The 14890-nt window shown below is 36.9% G+C and overlaps 1 protein-coding gene across 9 annotated transcripts in view; it reads left to right on the top strand.

Annotated features, from left to right (window-relative positions):
* COBLL1 (cordon-bleu WH2 repeat protein like 1) overlaps positions 1–14890 on the top strand; it is a 172198-nt gene that overhangs the window by 78801 nt on the left and 78507 nt on the right. The gene's annotated exons all lie outside the window — the stretch shown is intronic.

Below are 14890 nucleotides of genomic sequence, written 5' to 3'. Positions count from 1 at the left end.
TTTTTTTTTTTTTTTTAATGTTTTACTTATTTTTGAGAGAGAGAGACAGAGTGCAAGCTTGGGAGGGGCAGAGAGAAAGGGAGACACAGAATCTGAAACAGGCTCCAGGCTCTGAGCCCAATATGAGGCTCGAACCAACAAACCATGAGATCATGACCTGAGCTGAAGTTGGCTGCTTAACCGACTGAGCCACCCAGGCGCCCCTAGCTGTTAGGAATCTTAATGGCTGTTTGGTTATTTGTCTGCATTGCTTCAGGACCACCAGATTTTTATATGATTGAGAATAATTTATTCCTTGTGTAAGTTCTCCTTGTTTTCTGAGAATTGGTGTGAAATGGTGAAACTTTCATTTCACACTAAATACATCAAATGTCCTATCTCAGCATGTTGTTAAGAAATTAGGATTTTTTTGTAATTGGGAAAGTATTTGAGCACCTGACTCTGTGTGTATGTATCTATCTGAAGAAACAGAATTCATTCATTCAACAATATTTTATTAAGCATCTTTTTTTTTCTGCCAGAAAAAAAATTCTAGATCCTTCAGAATATAGCAGTAAACTAGAGTATTAAAGTGCTTGGACTCAGTGAGCTTTCAGTCACTAATCAGAATTTACTAATCTGAACTAACTGCTAGTCAGAATTGTGAACATTTACAGTAAGTCACTTGAACATTGTGGCTGGATGAGATGTATATAATACGTAAACATGATTTCTTTGCTTAATATGCTATTTTGTGCTTGTAATAAATAACAAAAAATAGGAGATAAGAAGGTGAACTCTTTCCTAGAGACCTTTTCTTTGTCAGTAAATATTTAGTTTTCATTTTCATTGGGATTTTTCAGTTCTGATGGCACAAATAAGATTTTATTTCCAGGTTTTTATTAACTTTCCTTTTATTAAATTATTGAGATTGAAAATAATCATGAAAGCGTTTAATTAATAAATAGGATAGTCCCAGATTATTCCTTCCCCAGATGAAAGGGAGTGTTTCTACAGAAGGATAAAAATGATGGTTTCTTGAAAGTTATACTTTAATGTATTTATATCTTAATACTGCTTGGATTATTACTCTGTTGAGAGTATTATTAGTATAATTTCTGACCTGTGATCTGATCTGCAGTGTTCTCATTTTTTACTACCTTTCTTACAAGATTAAGAGGTACCTGATGTGGTTTTTGTTTAGCTTGCAAGTGTTTGGATGAACTATAAAAATGGGTTTGGGGCCAGTATTTCTTAAAGATTTCTCAGTGTATGGATCAAAGTTCCCCAGCAATCTTATGTCTATTAATACCGTAGAAGCCCTTCAACTTCAGTGAACTTCCTTACAGGGTCAAATGAGACTTTCCCTCCCTGGGTGAAACCTGCTGAAATGGCTGTGCTTTGCACAGTGAACTGCTGGAGCCAGTAGGCTACTTTCTAGATTTCCTGCTGGTACCTCTTATTATATTTATCAAAAATGTGCTGAATGAGAGACCTAAAAGAATAAAAATGATAAAAATCAAGGAATTTGCACTCAAATTGCTTGCAGGTGTCTTGAAATCTGTTGCTTACTTTAAAAAACTGGAAGTGGGGGCGCCTGGGTGGCGCAGTCGGTTAAGCGTCCGACTTCAGCCAGGTCACGATCTCGCGGTCCGGGAGTTCGAGCCCCGCGTCGGGCTCTGGGCTGATGGCTCAGAGCCTGGAGCCTGTTTCCGATTCTGTGTCTCCCTCTCTCTCTGCCCCTCCCCCGTTCATGCTCTGTCTCTCTCTGTCCCAAAAATAAATAAACATTGAAAAAAAAAAAAATTTAAAAAAAAAAAAATAAAAAACTGGAAGTGAAAGGAAACCATTGTGTGCTACTTCTCTGCAAGACCAATGGGGTGAAAATCCACAGTGTGTATATTTGCAAAGATAAGCTTTCACTCTACATCACAGATCACCAATGTATGGTTTACATCTGTGTTTTTTAAGTCAAAATGACATGCTTGAGGTTTACTTGAACTTTTGATTTCATATTTTAGGTGGCTTTTTAAATGGCCTTCTGATTAGGTACAGAGGGTTTTCTTATATTTGTGTTCCTTTATGATCATTTTCCAAAATCATTATTCCCAAGTGCTTTCTGTAAGATAATGTCAATACCAATTCCGTGTATATATTAAAACTCTAGAGGTATTTTCCCAAATGAATTTATTAAGTATGTAAGAAAAATATTAAAGACATTTCTGCAGTTCTATGTCAGAGTTTAAAAGTACAGTTTTGAACTACACGTTATTGCATAAGCAACACTTAAGGGGAATCCTAAATTTCTGGGGTTAGGTAGTGAAACCAGTACATAAACACAGTTATGCTGTGTTTTCATTATACCAACAACCTCTTTTTTATTAGATGTATTAATGTATTCAATGATTGCTGCTTTATATCTTGCCTTAAAACAAATATGTTTAATTATATTATTCATTATAGTTATTGCACATTAACATTTATACTAACCCTTTGATCTGTAGTTGAAAGAAGAATGGCTTTACTGGAAAAGCAGTTCTTGAGCTGTTTGAATTGTAACCAAAATGTTCCTTGAATAATCAGTTTGTGTCTGAGGCTGTGTTTTGTTTAGTCTAAGTGTGACTAATAATTCTTGAATATTTATTAGTCTTCCATGAATATGTTATACTTTTAAATTTTTTTTAATGTTTATTTATTTTTGAGAGAAACTGAGCCTAAGCTTGGGAGGAGCAGAGAGAAAGGGAGATGCAGAATCTGAAGCAGGCTCCAGGCTCTGAGCCGTCAGCCCAGAGCCTGATGTGGGGCTCAAACTCACCAACCCAGGAGATCATGACCTGAGCTGAAGTTGGACGCTTAACCTACTAAGCCACCTAGGTGCCCCAAATATGTTATACATTTAAATGCCAGTGATGTCAAATAGCTTTAGGGAATCATGGCTTTAAACTATTTCTGTGAGTCTGGGAGGAATTACACTGGGTACTTAGGAACATGCTATATTGGTTTTGTTTTGAAGTCTTAACAAGAATGATGTACCAACAAGGGGTATGTGCAAGGACTTGCTTGTGACTCTTCATAGCAGCATTAATTATAATAGCCAAAAATGGAAACAACCCAAATATCCTTCAATTAATGAATGGATAAAATGTGGTCTAGTCATATAATGGAATGACACTGGGCAATAAATAGTAGGAAAGTACAGTTACATACTACAATATGGACAAACCTCAAAAGTATCATAGTCAGTAAGAGAAGCCAGAGAGAAGAGGACATATATTTTATAATTCTATTTATATGAAATATCCAAAAAGCCAAGTGTATAGAGAAAGAAAGTAGATTAGTGGCTGCCTAGGGCCCCAGATGGGTTAGGAATAGGACATACATATTAGAAAGAAAAATGATAATCTGTGCTTATTTACTATTTTATTAAAAAAAATTTTTGGGGCGCCTGGGTGGCGCAGTCGGTTAAGCGTCCGACTTCAGCCAGGTCACGATCTCGCGGTCCGTGAGTTTGAGCCCCGCGTCGGGCTCTGGGCTGATGGCTCAGAGCCTGGAGCCTGTTTCTGATTCTGTGTCTCCCTCTCTCTCTGCCCCTCCCCCATTCATGCTCTGTCTCTCTCTGTCCCAAAAATAAATAAACGTTGAAAAAAAAAATTAAAAAAAAAAATTTTTTTTAATGTTTATTTTTAAGAGAGAGAGAGAGAGAATGAGCGGAGGAGGTGCAGAGAGAGAGGGAGACACAGAATCAGAAGCAGGCTCTAGTCTCTGAGCTGTCAGCACAGAGCCCAACACTGGGCTCAAACTCATGGATCATGAGATCATGAGCTGAGCCAAAGTCAGACACTTAACCAACTGAGCCACCCAGGGGCCCCAGTCTTTGCTTATTTAAAATTTTTTAATGTTTATTCATTTTTGAAAGACAGAGACAGAGCATAAGCAGGGGTGGAGCGGAGGGAGAGGGGGACACAGAATCTGAAGCATGTCCAGACTCTGAGCTGTCAGCACAGAGCCCGACACAGGCCTCAAACTCACGAGTCACGAGATCATGACTGGGGCCTAAGTGGAACACTTAACCAACTGAGTCACCCAGGCACCCCAGCAATCTCTGCTTATTTAAATCACTTAGAATATTAGAGTAGAAGAAACTTAACAAATTTTCCAGCACAGCTCATTTTGCATATGAAAGGGCAGAAGTGACTTTCATTTAGGAGGTCAGCATGTATTTGATCTAGATATATTTAAAACTTTTTTTTACATTTATTTATTTCTGAGAAACAGAGTGTGAGCAGGGGAGGGCAGAGAGAGAGGGAGACACAGAATCAGAAGCAGGCTCCAAGCTCCAAGCTGTCAGCACAGAGCCTGACACGGGCTCGAACCCACGAACCGTGAGATCATGACCTGAGCCAAAGTCAGACGCCTAACCGACTGAGCCACCCAGGTGCCCCTGATCTAGATATATTTTAAATATGCATTTTTGATTAGCCTTAGTAATGTTTTTTTTTCAATTGTTTCTAATTGTTTTGTTCATCTGTACCATAAGACATAAAATTGGGGGGGGGGGTGGTTCTCTATCAGTAATTCCCAAACACAAAAGGAGAGAGTATTACTCATCACCCAGCTTCTGACCTTTCTTGCCTCTATTTTCTTCCCCTTTTCTCTTTTGAAGAATATCCCACCCGTAGCCACTTTACTTATGAGTATTTTCTTATATGTGTATGAGTGATAAGGACTCTTGTTTTTAAACATGCCTTCTCTAGTATTATTGTATTTAGCAGAATTAACGTTATCATCTAATACTCCTTTAAATTTCTCTAGCAGTCAGTTTGTCCAAACTGGAGTCAATTTCCCGCATTCCTTTGGTGGTTACGGCACTTAAATCTCCCATTCTACGCCAGTTCTTGTCCTCGTCCCATTTCCCCACATCATCGATTTGTAGGAGAAACTGGGCTGTAGGCTATCCACATTCCAGATTTTGCTGATTACTAGATTTGCTAATTATTATATTAGGTGAATTATTTGAGCACAAGTCAGAAAATGGCTTTATACATTTCATCCAAAAGAATTAATTTTTTCACAGAGCTGTGAGCAAATGAGTTTGCATTTAAGAATTTACAGCAGATGTTTAAGACTGAGATTTAAGATTTAAGATTGAGCAGCCTTTCAGAAATTGTGTTCCAAGACTTGATTTATCCTGTTTTATTGTTGTATTTCTTTTGGTAAAAAGATGGATGGGAGACATTGGAAAACTGAATCATTCCTCCCTCTGTGAGGTAAAAGGGGCCTAGTAGGTGCTTAGCACAGAGACACTCAATGTAAATGCAAAAGCCATGGGTCTAGGGTTTGAAAGTGTGCAGCTCTTACCAATCCTTGTGTATGGCCTCTAAGGAGGGAATAATTGAATTAAATCTTGACAGACTTCTTGGGGTTTAATTTTTATGATGTTGCATATAGAATAATGTCTAAGTTGATCTTCTCATTTTTTTTTTTTCCTAATAAAAGAAGCTTTTAAATCATGTGCCTTGGGTTACCTGGGTGACTCAGCTGATTAAGCATCCGATTTCAGCTCAGGTCATGATCTCACGGTTCGGTTCGTGAGTTTGAGCCCCATGTGAGGCTCTGTGCTGACAGCTCGGAGCCTGGAGCCTGCTTAGGATTCTGTGTCTCTTCAGTCTCTCACCCGCTCCCCTGCTTATGCACTGTCTGTCTGTCTCTCTCTCAAAAATAATAAACATTAAAAAAAACTTAAAAATTAAATTAAGTACTTTGATGCCCATTATATGTGTGTACTTGTTATTTGCCAACAATAGTTATTTTACGTAGAAGTACAGGTAAAGACCCTTTAATAGACACACAAATGTGTGTGTTATGAGTAATAGTATTTGTGTTTTTAAAATAGATTAAGAATCAAATTCATTTGCATGTCTTTTATTGTGTCTATAAATGAGAGCCTCTTAGATAGTCTGTGAATGAGATTCTGTGTAGGTAACACTTCTTTAGTAATTGGCCATGAAGTAGAGCAATATGTATTGATGGGGATCATCATTTTAATAATGCCTTTGCCTTTATTTTAGTCCAATGGTTCTCAAAGTGTAATGTGCTGGATCACTGGTATATAGCACTTGGGCCCCATATACAGATTCTATTTAAATAGGTACAATATGGGACCACTCAAGCAAATCTATACTAGAAACAAATTCCATAGATGATTCTAATGCCTATCAAATTTTGAGATCAAATGCCTATCACTACCTTAATCTATTTTTATTGTAATTTTTTATGTTAACTTTTATTTTATTTTATTTTGTAATTTTTTTTCATTTGTATCCAAGTTAGTTAGCATATAGTGCAACAATGATTGCAGGGGTAGATTCCTTAATGCCCCTTACCCATTTAGCCCATCCCCCCTCCCACAAACCCTTCAGTAACCCTCTGTTTGTTCTCCATATTTAAGAGTCTCTGATGTCAATAAGGTTTCTTATTAATACCATAGGTTTTGATCTTAGAGATTTCTTTTAGCTCAGAACAAGATATTCACTATCATTGGTTACATCACATTTATTTGTTTCCTGCCTTCTCAACATGTATTGATTTGTGAACCCAATCAAAGCAGGGCTTTGAGTGGTTAACTGGTAACTCCAGAGGGGGAAAATGTACTCAAATTTAGGTAGGGAAAAATCTTGACTTATGTATATTTGTGTTATTAAAAATGTGTTAAAAATCCTAATATACATTTATAATCCTTGCTGTTTAAATTTATTGGAATAATAAAAACCTTCAAGAATAAACTTGAATTAATAAACTTAAAATAACTAAAAAAAAAAGTCTCTGATGTTTCATCCCCCTCCTTGTTTTTCTATTATTTTTGCTTCACTTCCCTTATGTTCATCTGTTCTGTGTCTTGAAGTCCTCATGTGAGTGAAGTCATATGATATTTGTCTTTCTCTGACTAATTTCGCATAGGATAATACCCTCTAGTTCCATCCACGTAGTTGAAAATGGCAAGATTTCATTCTGTTGGATTGCCGAGTAATACTCCATTGTATATATATACCACATCATCTTTATCCATTCATCCATTGATGGACATTTGGGCTCTTTCCATACTTTGGCTATTGTTGATATATTGTAATTTTTTATTTTTAAATAGTTTGATTTGCTAAAAGTTGCAAAAATAATGCACTTTCATATGCCTTCCCCAAAGCTTCTCCCAATAATAGTATCTTCCATAACTATAATACATTATTAAAACCAGGGAAGTGACATTGGTGCAATACTATCAACTCAGGTATAGACCTTGTTCAGACTTCATCAGCTTTTACGTGCATTCTTTATTATTATTATCTATCTGTTTTGATTTCTAATTCTATGACATTTTGCTACATAGATTTGTGTGACAGCCCACACTCAGAAAACAGAGCTGTTGCATCACCACACAGGAACTCCTTTGTATTACCCCTTACTAGTCACACCTACCTCCAACCCAGTCAGGCAGTAATCTGTATTCCATGACCTTAAGTTTGTCACTTTAGGACTCTTACATAAATAGAACCTTACAATATGTAACCTGGTGAGACTGGCTTTTTTCGCTCAGCATAATGCTCTTGAGATCCTCTGAGATATCGAGTGTATCAAGACTTTGTTGCTTTTTATTGCTGAGTCTGATGTATGGATGTACCACACCTTGTTTATTCATTCTTATACAGGCACACATTTGGGTTGTTTCCAGGTTGGGGTTAAAAAGAGAGCTGCCGTAAACACTCTTGTACAGGTTTTATATGAACGTAAGTTTTCATTTCTGTCGTGCAACTATCAACAGTAGATTGCAGGACCATATGGAGTGTGTATTTAGCCTCATATTTCGCTCCCAAACTTTCCCCAAGTGACCATACCATTTTGCAGGCATGTTACATAAGCCACATAGGAGAGATCCAGTTTCTGCACAGTCTCATCTGCACTTGATAATCAGTAGTTTTTGATTTAGGTGTGTTGCGGTATCTCATCATAGCTTTTTTCTTTTCTTTTCTTTTTTTTAAGAGCTTTTAATATTTACTTAGTTTTGCGAGAGAGAGCAAGAGCAGGGGAGGGGCAGAGAGAGGGGGGGACACAGAATCTGAAGCAGGCTCCAGGCTCTGAGCTGTCAGCACAGAACCCAACGTGGGGCTTAAACTCATGACCCACGAGATCATGACTGAGCCGAAGTAGGACACTCAACAGACTGAGCCACCCAGGCGCCCCTCTCATCATAGCTTTAATTTGCATTTCCCTAATGGAGAATGATGTTGAACGTCTTTTCATGTGCCTGTTTGCCATTCTTATGTCGTCTTTGGTAGCGTTCAGAGCTTTTGCCCATTTTATAATTGTATTTCTTATTGTTTTCTTACTGTAGAGTTTAGAGCGCGCTCTTTTCTGGATATGTCATTTGGTTCTATGACTTGCAGATATTTTCCCCTGTTCTGAGGTTTTTGGTTTTTTTTTAGCCTCTTCACAAGGTCTTTCCCAGAGCAAAAGTTTAATTTTTGATGAAGTCCACTTTATCGACATTTAAAAAAATCTTTTGTGGATTGTGTCTTTGGTGTCATGTCTAAGAACCTTTTGCCTAAGCATTGGTCCCGAAGATTTTCTCCTGTATTTTACTAAACATTTTATAAGTTTATATTTTACATTTATATCAGCTTTAGGTTAATTTTTGTATAAGGTGCAACTTTAGACTGTAATATTTCCAAAGTTTGAGACACTATTGCCAAATAGTTTTATTAGCCCAGTATTTGATAAATTCTCTAGCTAGGAAAATTCATTCCAAGGACTTTTCTTTATCAGTAGGCAGTGAAGGTTTTGTTTGAATGTGGTTTACTCTAACACACACCACTCCCCAACAAAGATTGAAAACTTTAACAGAGACTAATGACTAAATGCTGTTTAATATTTACCAAAGAACATACAGACATACCTTGTTTTACTGCGGTTTGCTTTACTGTGCTTCGCTTTATTTGCTTTTGTTGCAAATTGAAGGTTTGTGGCAACCTGGTGTTAAGTAAGTCACTGCCACCATTTTTCCAACAGCATTGGCTCATTTTGTGTCTCTATGTCACGTTTTGGTAATTTTCGCATTATTGCAGACTTTTCTTTATTATTTGTTATAGTAATTTGTGATTAGTAATTACGACTCACTGAAAACTCAGACGATGGTTTGCATTTTTTAGCAGTACGGTACTTTTTAATTAAGGTGTATACATTGTTTTTTAGACATAATTCTATTTATTGCATACTTAATAGACTACCATATAGTTTAAATATAAATTTTATATATACTGGGAAGTAAAAAAAAAATTTAATTTGACTCACTATTGCAAAATTTGCTTTATTGCCATGGTCTGGAACTGAACCCGCAATATCTCTGAGTTATGCCTGTATTTGAGAAATGGTTATTGAAATGGTGACTTGAAGGCAACTCTTGTTTTCATTTTATAATTGGTTAATCTATTATTACTGTGCTTGCTTGGCTAACATCTACATGCCCACTAAGTAATGTACATAGGTATAGATATTTTAATTATTATAATGTCCACATTTAAGGTTTTTTAGTTCCTTACATAGCATGCTTTTGAAAACTGGAAAAGTATTCCAACTAAGAGCTTTTTTTAAAAGACTTAAATTTTTTTTATTGTTAGTTTTTTCTAGAGTGCAAGCAGGGGAGAGGGACAATGGGGGAGAGATAAGAGAATATGAAGCTGGCTCCACGCTCAGCATCGAGCCTGGTGTGGGGCTTGATCCCATGACCCTGGGATCATGACCTGAGCCAAAATCAAGAGTCAGATGCTCAACCGACTGAGCCACATAGGTGCCCCAGGACTTAATTCTTTTTATAGCAGTTTTAGGTTCAGAGAAAAATTGAATAGAAGGTACATAGGTTTCTATGTACACCCTGTCCCCACACGTGCATAGCCTCCCCCATTATTAACATACATCACCAGAGTGGTGCATTTGTCACAACTGAGGAACCTACATTGAGACATCATAGTCACCCCAAATCCATAATTTATACTGGGGACCGCTCTTGATGTTGTACATCCTACAGGTTTGGACAAATGTACAAGGACATGTGTGCATCATTATAGTATTGTATAGAGTGTTTTCACTGCTCCAAAAATCCTCTGTGCTTCACCTGTTCCTCTCCCTTCACTCCACCCCACAATCCCTGACAACACCTGATCTTTTTATTATCTCCAGAATTTTGCCAGAATGTCATATAGTTGGAATCCTACAATGTACAATCATGCAATGTAGCCTTTTCAAACTGATTTCTTGCACTTAGAATATGCATTTAAGGGTCTTTCATGACTTGATACTTCATTTCATTTTAGCAATGAGTAAAATTTCAGATATACCATGTTTCATTTGTCCATTTACCTACTTAAGGCAATTTTGATTGCAACTAAGAACGTCTTTTCAATGTTTATTTTTTTTTTTTTGAGAGAGAGAGAGACAGTGTGAGTGGGGGAGGGGCAGAGAGAGAGAGGGAAACATAATCTAAAGCAGGCTCTAGGCTCTGAGCTGTCAGCAGACAGCCCCACATGGGGCTCGAACTCACGAACCAGGAGATCATGACCTGAGTTGAAGTCAAGCCCTTAACTAACTGAGCCACCAGGTGCCTTGCAACTAAGAATTTTTTAACTTCCTTTTAGGGGTGAAAATTTCTTTCTTTATAATTTTATTGTCTCAGAGCTCATAATAAGATGAAACAATTTGTGGATAAATTCTTGCCTTGGGGTGCCTGGGTGGCTCAGTCAGTTAAGCTTCTGACTCTTGATTTCATCTCAGGTCATGATCTCATGGTTTGTGAGATCGAGGGGAGCCCCCCATCAGTCTCTGCACTGACAGCATAGAGCCTGCTTGGGATTCCCTGTCTCTCTCCCTCTCTTTCTCTCTCCCTCTGTCTCTCTCTCTGTCCCTCCCCCAATAGTGCATGAGTGTACACATATCTCTCAAAATAAATTTTAAAAAATATTTTTTACCTTAAATTTGATCAGTAACTCTTTCTTTACTTTTCAGTAAGTATGTAACCTCTTTTGAAAAAGTGGAGTTATATAGGACTTTTTGTACTTAATTTTTATCTGGCAAAGAAAAAGGAAGTCTGAGAAGTTTTGCATAGTTCACTCTCTCCATGTTTATGTTACTCATTTTTGAATTTTTAGATTGTAGTGTCAATCACAGTTTTATTACTGTTTAGACTAATTTTCATAAATTGCATTGACTGTCCCATATACATTGCCTGCCAGGCATCACTTTCAAAGTTCAAAGGAAGGTTTCAGTAGATGATGCTGAGCCCAGTTGATCCTGACATTTATTACTCGCCAGACAGAAGACTATGTACAGACTAAATGGAGCAGCAAGTGAGCACTGGGTCATGGTTTTGGAGTTTCAGTTAGTTTTTGAGAGAAATTATTTACTGAATGAATTTAGTTCCTGGAGCTAGATAGGCATTCAGTTAATGTAGGTTTTTTTTGTTTGTTTGTTTTTTGGTTTTATTTTTTTTTTGTAAGATCCTTTTAGGATATCTTTGAGTGTTTAGTTGGACTCACTTCATTTTTACATTACTGCTATCTGAGGACCTCGTGGTATTTCTTTAATCTACCCAGTTTCTTTCTATAGCACTGAGCACACAGTGGGTGCCCAATAAATGTTGTTGACTGTCTTGTGACTCATTGTTTATATTGCTTTCAGGTCTGTTTTTTCAACTTTGCTCATTTGTTTTGATGAATTTTTTTTTTATCTCCTCCTTTGATATGCACGTTTCTACTGGAGACTTTCCTTATCCTACCTCTTGTTTGACTTTCCTAACTGCTTAAGATAAACATCTCCATAAGATGTTGGGGACAGCCCAGAGACAAACTGAAATTGCAGTGACAATTATGGAACAGATGAGAAATTAAATATTTAATTTTTCATTTATAGATACATTTTTTTTAAATGTCTATTTACTTATTTTTGAGAGAGAGAAAGAGAGTATGTGCGTGTGCCCTGGCATCACACAGAGCCTGACGTGGGGCTCAAACTCACAAACTGTGAGATCATGACCTGAGCTGAAATCAAGAGTCTGAAGCTTAATGGACTGAGCCACCCAAGCCCCCGTTATAGATACATTTTTGTACTCTGTCTTTGTGGGTTGGTTCTTGTAGTGTCTATACATGAATCAAAATATTCACTTACATCTGAACATTTTTTTGTATTAAATTATACCTCAGTGAAAATATCAAGGGAGATTTATGTTTTCCTTCCTCTTATAAAGAATTAGGAGGCAAAAATATTTTGGATATTTAGATTTGAAAAGTTATTATAAAACTTTTGGACTACCTTCTAAGATTTGTCGTATTAAGTGATTCTGAGACTTCTTAACCTAAGTAGCAACCTTCAGGCAGTGTTTCAGCATTTACAAAGTTCTTATGAAGGTATATTGTTAACTCTGAATACCTATTATAGGCCATGCATTATCCTAGACTAGTGGATCTCAACCTTGGCTGCACTTTAGAATCAACTTGGGGAGGTTTAAAAAATCCCCACAAGCCAATTAAATCAATTTCTGAAAGTGAGATGTAGGCCTCAGCATTTTCTAAAACTCCTCAGGTGAGTCCATTGTATAGCCAAGTTGGAGAACCACTGGGCTAGACAATGAATATGCATTACCCATTTAACTCTCTCAGCAACCCTGTGAGGTGGGATAGATTATCCAATTTTGTGATTGAAGAAATTGTTCCAGAGAGATTAGTGACCTACTAATAAGTGCAGCCCTAAGCACAAACCAAGATCTCTGACTCATTTCAAAATCTTGAACTCTTTCAGTACCTTTTCAGGATTTATATGTAGATTTTTTTTCCTTTTTAATTGCAAATGTGTACTTTTATATCACCTTGTGCTTTTCTACATGTAATATCTTAATGTCGTCACAGGGAGATTATGTATCTATGAGCTAGGTATTTTTGTTTTCCCCCTGCCACACCACTGATAGCCTCCCAACCAAAAAAAGGTGAAAAACAAATTATGCATTTAACTATCTTAAGCATTGCATGTGTGTATGTGTGCATCTGTGTGTGTCTCTGTGTGTGTGTGTGTGTGAATAAGAGTTTGTCTTAGAAACACTCAGGAGTAAATTATTGTCCTATTGACTTTTATAAAATGTGATATAATGTGTGGTTTTTAGCTATTTTAGAATGAAGATTACAAATCAGTCTTTTGTTATTGAGAATGTTATTGGATATCACTAAATGTTGAAGAAATTTCTCAGAAATTACCTGCTGAGAAGTCGGGTGGGAGTAGGGAGTGTAAATTATGTTGTTTAGCATCTCATTAGCTGGCTACCATAGTGGATATTAAACCGTTCCTCACCAGAATTAAGTTTTGTAAATTTCATTTCTGCTTTTGGAATGGATATGTGGTTAAAACAGAAGAGAGCATCTGTGCTTTTTTGGGTGTATGACAACTAAACCACAACAAAAGCTTCATTTACTCATGCTGATTTATCCTGGAAGACCTTTGTTACAAAGAGATTCTATTATGTCCTTGTCTTCACTTTACACAATTGCTAAGTTCCTAAAAGTAATAAAAAAGGAAGACTTGAGAGGGATATAATAAAAAATGGATAAACCAAATGAAAACTGTAGTTGAATAGTTCACTCCTTAAAAAATGATTGAGCATACTCTGAAAAAGGTGATGTATTAATCAAAAATACAAAAAAATATATATTCATGATTTCTGCTTCAAAAAGTTTTCTGGCAGGTAAGGTGGAGTGCATTGAGAACTGTGATTTAAGACACAAGGCAGCCTGGGGTACTTTATTTCTACACTGTAATTCCTTATTTGGGTTTCTTTTTACTCTTTCTACCATACCACTAACAGTGCTAGAAGGGAAAACCTCTCTGGACTTACCCCACTTCATCTGCATAGTGTGTTGGACATGATGACTCATCATAGATACTTAGCGAACAGAAGGATCTATACAAGCATCCTACTATAGATATAAATCCATAAATTTATATATATAAATTTACAATACATTGTATTTACAATATAAATTTATATGCATATAAATTTATAAATACATAAATTGTATTTATGTATAAATTTATATAAGTCTATAAATCTAGAAGATTTTAAAGTAGAATGACTTCCATGTGTAAAACAAGAAAGGTTCTTAAAAAACGGCACCCAAAGAGAAGATTTTCACTGGTTGATGGCGAAGAGAATGTTCTCTTCGTGCAGGTGATGGCATGAGCCGCGCGTGCTTTCAAGTGTAGTGTGTATGTCAGTTCACCTGATGCTGCAGCCGAGGCATGGGGTTTGTGCAGAACCATACTTCTCTAGATTGATTAGGGAGGTGAGGCTGCAGTCAAGATGTCAGCTGGGGCTTAAGTCTCAGCTGAGGTGGCATCCACTTTCAAGCTCACACTCATGCTTTTGGCAGGGCTCAAGTCCTCCTTACCTGTTGGCCAGAGAAACACAGGGAAACTGACAGCCAGGCAACAGGCTTCCATTAGAGCCAGTGAGAATGCCTAAAACTGACGCTACAGTGTTCTGGTGACCTAATCTCAGAAGTGACATTCTTTGCTATATTCTATTCACTGAACATGAGTCACTAAATCCAAATTCACATTCAGTGAGAGGGGATTACACATGGAGGCAGGGTCATGGGGGCCGTCTTGGAGGCTCTCTCTCAGAAATACATTTCATTTAACATAGTATGTAAAAATATTATTTCATATGTAACCAAATATAAATATATATTAACTATTGTACTAATCGATAAAATACAGTGTGTATTTTACACTTATAGCACATATCCATTCAGACGGTTTATTTTCATTAGAAGGACATGGTCTGTATTTAGTTGTCATAAAATTTATAGTTCAAAAATAGATCCAT

Source organism: Prionailurus bengalensis, chromosome C1, assembly GCF_016509475.1.
Source record: "Prionailurus bengalensis isolate Pbe53 chromosome C1, Fcat_Pben_1.1_paternal_pri, whole genome shotgun sequence".
In the NCBI taxonomy this organism is placed as follows: domain Eukaryota; kingdom Metazoa; phylum Chordata; class Mammalia; order Carnivora; family Felidae; genus Prionailurus; species Prionailurus bengalensis.
This window is presented reverse-complemented; position numbering and strand designations above follow the sequence as displayed.